General features: G+C 40.4%; 1 protein-coding gene across 1 annotated transcript in view; it reads left to right on the top strand.

Moving 5' to 3' along the window:
* The first annotated feature begins 558 nt into the window (after positions 1 to 558).
* Positions 559 to 7,435, top strand: part of LOC145342249 (endothelin receptor type B-like) — a 33,348-nt gene continuing 26,471 nt past the window's right edge. Inside the window, exon 1 of the mRNA XM_080187655.1 lies at positions 559 to 6,778. The gene's annotated coding sequence lies outside the window, so the exon portion shown is untranslated. The remainder of the gene's footprint in view (positions 6,779 to 7,435) is intronic.

The following is a 7,435-nucleotide window of genomic DNA, read 5'->3' as shown; positions in this document are numbered from 1 at the left end:
AATCATAGAATCCATACACTGCAGGAGAAAGCCATTTGGCCCATCAAGTTTGCACCGACTCTTTGACAAAGCATCTTACTCAAGCTATGTAACCCTCGTGCCTACCCACTAGTCCCCCTGACCCGCACATCCTGGGACACTAAGGGGCAACTTAGCATGGCCAACCACCTAACCTGCATATCTTTGGAGTGTGGGAGGAAACTGGAGCACCAGGGGAATCCACCCAGACATGCGGAGGACTTGCAAGCTCTACACAGAGAGTCAGCCAAGGCTGGAATTGAACCTAGGTCCCTGGTGCTGTGAAGCAGCAATGTTTACCACTGTGCCACTCTGTGTAAACCACTGTTTCACCTTGAAGCAGTGATTGGAGCCTTGGACTGAGAGGAAGGAAGAGGTAGAAGAGCAGATTTGTATCTCATTACTTGCATGAAAACATGCCATGGAAATGGAAGCATGTATAAGGGTTGAGCCAGAGGGTCATGGTGGGAATGCATCCACCAAATGGAAAATCTTTGGAGCTACCAGTGAAACTCAGACAATCAATAAACCCTAATGATCTTTACTAATAGAAGGTACATAGAAAATCACAAGGTAAAGTTTTGAATGTACATGGATCACGTAACTCACAAGCACAGAAAGTCAGGGTCCAATGTTTTTTCCACAATATCAAATGACATAAATTAAAATATGAATATTAGTTTGTTTTCAATGAGTTCTGCAATAACAGTTGGGATGACAATATTGCTTGACAGTTTAATTCCTGTCTGTTATAAGCTGGTTTGGCATCTTTCAATAACAACTTGAATTATAGATGTGCAAACTGACCAGAGAAATAAAAGCAGCTTAGTATATACATGTATTAGTATGACCAGGATGTGGACATTCCTGTTAGATTCGGCTTCTATTGCCTATTCCTACTGCCCTCAGAAGGTGGCCTTTTACTCAAAGCGCTGAAGCAGTTTGACTGGCTGCCACATAGTAAACCAGCTTGGTCAAAGAGGTAGGTTTTAAGATATAAAAACAGAAAATGCTGGAAAAATTCTGCAGATCTGGCAGCATCTGTGGAAAGAGACACAAGACTTAACGTTGAGTCTAAAATAACTCTTCCTTGAAACTTTAAGTTCAGATCTCCAGCATCAGCAGTATTTTGGTTTTAATGACTGTTCAAGAAAAGTGAGGGAGAGAGGTGGACAGATTTAAGTAGGCAATTTCAAAGTTAAGGGCTATAGTGCTGAATGCTACCAATGGCAGGCCAAAGGAATATTTTCAAAATTAACTTATGGGATGTGAGCATCGCTGGCTATGCCAGCATTTATTGCCAACCCTGGTTGCCCTTGAAAAGATGGTAACGAGATGGCTTCTTGAAACATTGCAGTCTCTGAAGTGTAAGTACGCCCACTGTTCTTTTCTGGAGTTCCTTTACGCCATGACAGTAAAGGAACAGCAAAATATTTCCAAATCAGGATGGTGAGTGACTAGGAGGAGCACCATCAGGTGGTGGCGTTCCCTGGTATCTGCTGCTATTGTTCTTCTTGATGGTAGTGGTTGTGGGTTTGAAAGGTGCTACCTAAGGAATATTGATGACTTCATGCAGTGCATCTTGTGGATGGTACACATAGCTGCCACTGTTTATCAGTGGTGTGAACTGTTTATGAAAGGGGTACCAATAAAACAGGCTGCTTTGTGTGGATGGCAACAAACTTCTTGACTGTTGTTGGAGCTGCATTCACTCAGACAAGTGGAGAGCATTCCATGACACTCCTGACTTGTGCCTTGTAAACAGGCTTTGGGGAGTCAATAGGTGAGTTACTCGCCACAGGATTCCTAAACATTGATGTGCTCTTGTTGCCACAGGATTTATATGGCTCACCCAGTTCAGCTTCTGGTCAATGGTCACCCTTAGGATTTTGATCATGAGGAGATTCAGCAATAGTAATGCCACTGAGTGTTAAGGAGTGATTAGATTCTCTCTTGTTAGAGATAATCATTGCCTGGCATGTGTATGGCTTGAATGATACTTGCCATTTCTCAGCCCTGGCTTGGATATTGTCTATGACTTGATGGATTTGGGCATTTAGGGATGCAGAAAATGCCAAATTGAAGAAAGGTTCTCTGAGAGTTGTAGGGCTGGAGAAGATTGCAGGGAGGGAAGCAGGCAGGGAGGGGTTTGAACACAGGGAAAAGTGTTTTCAATTTGAAATGTGACTGAACTGGGCATCAATGTGGGTCAGCAAGCACAAGGGTAATAGATGATCAGGACTTGAGTTAGGATACAAGCAGCTGGCCTTTGGATGACTTCAATTTCACAGAGGTACCAACACCTTTTAATTGACATTAAGCAATGCAATTGTTATGTAGCAAAGTTATCTTGGCCAGAATTCTCCGGCCGTTCACTGGCGCTAGAATTTTCAGGCCCCATCGGCAGTGCGTGCCCACCCGTGAGTTTCCCAGCAACGTGGGATGGCTTCAATGAGAAATCCCATCGACAACAGCAGGACCAAGAGTCTCACCACCAACAAACGGCATGCCATCTCCCACTGCCAAGAAGCAAGCAGCTGGGAAGCTGGAGAATCCCACCCCTTATGTGAAAAGCAGAATGATTGAAGGAAGCATGTGAAAAAAAACAGTACGATGGAGATCGCAGTAATTAACTAATGGAGGTTCTTCTGGGTATATTGGGTTTCTGGTATTGTTAACTGAACCAGTTAGGTCAAAGCCTCATGAGGCTGTACAATGCACAAGAGAATTAGGCAACTTCTGCAGATTTGAGTTTTAAGTAGTGCACAGTTCACAGCGCAACAAATGGTTGTGTTTTGTTCGACTTCTCAGTCAGTATGTATCCAACCTCACAAAGAGTGACACCGAGTAAAGTTGTGCACTGTTAGTGACTGAAGGAAAATTTAACCTGTGTAATGTATATCTTAATTGTTCTGAATATTTCATGACGTTTAATATCATGGCTGTGTTCTCAGACTTGAATCCACCCCTCATGTGCTATTATTCATAACAGTGCTTCTAACCTTTGACCAACATTTTTATCGGTGCCTTTTAGCTGAAACATTTATCAGCAGAGTATGTTTGCCAGTGTACCAAAGGGTTTTTAGGGACAATTTTGTACAGGATTAGAATGAATACCATTCTCCAAACAGCATATTGAAATCATTGAGAATTCAAGGCAGCAATCTTTTTAAGTGTACATGTGTAGGTCTTTGAGGGGATACTGAAATACAGTTACGCCTAAACCACAAAACAGTTTCTTTAAATGATCTACAAACCTAAAAGATTTTTCAAATGTTTACTCACACCTGCCTCCAGCCCAGTAACACTACTTGGACATTACTAGCTCAGGACTCAGGCACTGCTATAGGATTTAAATGTCTGTTGCCAGTTTAAATGGATAGCCTTTGTGCTTTTTGACCATGAAACTGCGAGTTTTTTTGAGGAGAGTTCAAAGTGTCCTGAAGAAGTCTTGCAATGAAGAAAGTGTTCTTTTTTCTCACACTGAGCTGTAGAAACTGGGTTGTGCAGAATAAAGGCTAATATCTAGCATGCATCATTAATGATGTCAGACGATGTCATATCTCACGTAATTGAAACCTGAGCAAAGAGGTTTAGTGGAGTCCTGCTAAAGTCCATCTCTGTAAAATGTTTATAAATGTTCACTCGTTTGCAACAGCAGGGTTTCTGAGAGGCACCTAGAACCCAGTCATGACAATAACAGAAGTTACATGCAGTAAGGACAAACAGGATAAGTGGTACAGAACTCCCAATCACGTTACCCAACAAGGCTAGTACAAAATGGTATCCAGAATGAATATCATGAGCCCCATGCCAGCCACCGGAGCCAAAAAATGTTTATTGATTCAAATTAAGTCAAACAAGTTGGAAGTTGAATTCAGTATAATTGTTACCCTAGGCCTATGTAACTTGAGTTTTCCCTTTCCTCCATTTCCTCTCCAAATTCCTTCAATGTGTTGTCACCTCTCAAATCCATCAGCTATCTTCCCCAGAACTCCACATTTGACTCACTTTAATCAGATTTCCACCCCTGCCACAGTGCCAAAATAACTCTTATCAAAGTAACAAACGACATCCTATGTGAACGTGACAAAGATCTGACCTCACCCTTCTTGATTTCTCAATTTTCACTTATGATCCTTGTGGATGCTGGCTTGTACTAGCTATCAACCAACACCTTAATTTTTAAAAGTCCTGTCTTTGTTTTCAAATCTCTCCATAGTCTCACACCTCCCAACCTGTGTAATTGCTTCCAACCACACAACATTCTGAGAAATCCGAGCTCCTCTAATTCTGCTTTTTTGAGCATCACTGACCTTAATTACTCCATCAGTGTTGGCTCTACCTTGAGCTGCCAAGACCCTAGACTCTGGAATTACTTCCCTAAACTTCTTAGTCTCAGCACCTCTCTTCTGTCTTTTAAGAAGCTTCTTAAAATCTACCTCTTTGACAAAGTCTTTGCCTATCTGCCAATTCTATCACCTTATATAGTTCATGTGAAACACCTTTGGGCATTTTATCATGTTAAAGATATCATTTAAATAGAAGTTGTTGTGTTACACATCCATGGCGCTCATAATGAATTCTCCTTTGAATTATATGGCTAGCCTGCCTATCATTGCTTTGATTAGACATTGCCCTGATTGTGCAGTGCAATAATTAGACACTGCAGCCTAGACATAGTACTGCAATAGCCATGATTCACATCTTTGCCTCTTGGTTGCTCTCACTGGGTGCTAACTGCCCAGCATTGATTTTCCTGACTCTGTGGTTCTAGTTTGGTCCTGACTCTGCAGTGTCTACTTGTCATTTTTTGGGTTAAATGTAAGTAAGATTGCACCTTCAAACATTTTATTTCCATTCTGGTGGTTAATTTTCATCTATTAGCTACTGATTGAATAATAGCTTTGATTGGATTTGAGGGGCAGTTAAGTTTAGCACTGAGATTTACTGTTAGATTTGAGATTAGGTTGTTAAGGTTTGCATGTTACATGATCTCACCATCCAGGACAAAGCAGCCCGCTTGATTGGCACCATGTTCACAAACATCCACTGCCCCCACCACTGATGCTCAAAAACTGCAACTGTACTATCTATAATATGCAACACAGAAATTTACCAAAGATCCTTGGATAGTTTCTTCCAAACCCACAAACACTTCCATCTAGAAGGACAAAGGCAGCAGACATATGGGAACACCATCACCTGCAAATTACCCTCCAAGCCACTCACCATCCTGAATTGGAAATATATTGCTGTTCATTCACTGTTGCTGGATCAAAATCCTGGAATTCACTCCCTCGTGGCATTGTGGATCAATCCACAGCATTTCAAGAAGGCAGCTCACCACCACCTTTTCTAGCGCAACTAAGGATGGCAATAAATGCTGGCCAGCCAGTGATGTCCATGTCCTACAAAAGAATTTTTTTTTAAATTCAAGGACAAAATTCACAATGCTTACAGTGTGTGTGTAACAGCTTGGTACCTCTCAGATGACATCAAGACACTTCACAACAAAATCTTTTTAGAGATAAAGAGAAATCAGGTGTAATGGGTTGCAGCCCATGGCACAGCCCTAGTTCTTCTCCTCTTTCAAGGTCAAACTCAAACTAAATTAGGACAAAGTAAAAGGAGCAGCTCCCCAAAAGGAAGGGGAACAGCCCAAACAAAAACAAAAGTACAAAGGAAACTTAAGACACATCAAATCAAAATGATATTGTTGGGGTCTATAACGCACCCCAGCCCCTGTGGTGCCCAGCGGGCACGGAAGGTGAGCCCTAGTTCTTCTATACTTATTCCATGGCTGCTCAATGATTCTGTGTGAGAGAGGACTTCACTCTCTGGGGTGATGACTCACTCTCAGTTCCTATTCATTCCTCAAGCCAGGTAACTCTCTTCTGCTGTGCCATCTTAAAGAGACAGGGACCACACTCACTACAGTGTGTTACCATGTTTACGTAACCAACCTAATTAGATTTTAGTAGTGCAAGTGGTTTGGTGCAGTGTGATAGTCGGCAGCAAATCTATATATTTTTTCTCTTACAGCTGTAGATCAATTTGCTACCCCAGCACAATTACTTTAGACAAGCCCTGAAGAAAGTGAGCCACCAGTTTCCAAGCTCAAATGAATGGTACATCATCTGCTTTAGTTATCTGAATAGTGCCCTGTTCATTATTGAATACTTTATTATTTTGAAAAATCTGATCAGATCTCAGCAGCTCATTCTGTTTCTCTCCCACACCTCAAAAGACATTCACCGTTTAATACAGTTTAGAACTTATATTCTTTTTTAAAAGTTTTAATTGCATGTGGGAACATTCAATTTAATTTTTAAAGAAAAGAGACATTCACAGTGGATAGGAATCTAATTCAGATTGATTAAAGTGCAGCTGCGGGCAGTTCCGAACCCAACACATTAGTTATAGCCACCTGCTGGTGAAGAGCTATCCTCTCAAACAAATTTCAGGCTTGTTTAGCTATTGGTTCCAATAGTCTCAGCCCCAAGACTTTGAGGAACCGAAGTCTATAAAACCGTCTCAATTATTGCACATTATGTCCAGCTGATCCTCAGAGAAACACCACTACAAAGAAGTGCCTGCAAACTCATTTACACAGTGCTATAAGCACCCTGAGTTTTAATCAGAACTTTTGCTCATGAGGCAATTTAATGATGTGAAGTATATTGGAGTGGAATCTGTGGAATAACAGCAAGTTTGGGACATCGCTGGATTTCTCACCTCGAGCAGGACGAGCAAAAAGGTAAAAAGGCAACTTTTTTTTATTAGATTACAAATTTTTTTCCAGGTCAGAATTTTCTTCTCAGTAAGGAGAAAGCAGAACAAAAGAGCGTGAGAAAATAAAATAAATGAAGGGGTAGGGAAGAGGAAGTTACTTCAAGTTATAATTTGGATATATAAAATTGTAAATATTTATGCATGGAAACTCAGAAACAACTTAAATCAAAAAGGACAAGGGCGAGAACATTGTTTACTTTGTCTTATAATGCGGAATTTTCTCAAAGGCAAACTGTCAGAGTAAAAATATTGAAATGAGTTGATAAACTATGCTGAGGATTTGAAGAATGGATTATGTATTTTTAATAAAATTCTTCTCTGCTAACTCATCCTGTTGTGAGAAAACACAGATTAAGTACAATATGACTAGAACTAGGACTCCACAAATTACTACAGTATGGCAACACTAAGATATCTTACAAAAGCCAGTTTTTTTTTAATAGTTTAAATATACTGATATCAAAATTAAATAAACAGGCTACAGAAATCTCACTGTAAAAGTACAGTTTACAAATTAGAAATATTTGATTTATAAATTGTTTATGATGATGGTATCAATCATTAAAACAACATTGGCTAGGAATGTCTTCAGAACAGTTCCCACTGTGATATTACAACCTTG

This window comes from Carcharhinus amblyrhynchos, chromosome 4 (genome assembly GCF_965287045.1).
Source record: "Carcharhinus amblyrhynchos chromosome 4, sCarAmb.v2.hapA, whole genome shotgun sequence".
In the NCBI taxonomy this organism is placed as follows: domain Eukaryota; kingdom Metazoa; phylum Chordata; class Chondrichthyes; order Carcharhiniformes; family Carcharhinidae; genus Carcharhinus; species Carcharhinus amblyrhynchos.
The sequence above is the reverse complement of the archived record's forward strand: the minus strand, read 5'-3'. Positions and strand labels throughout refer to the sequence as shown.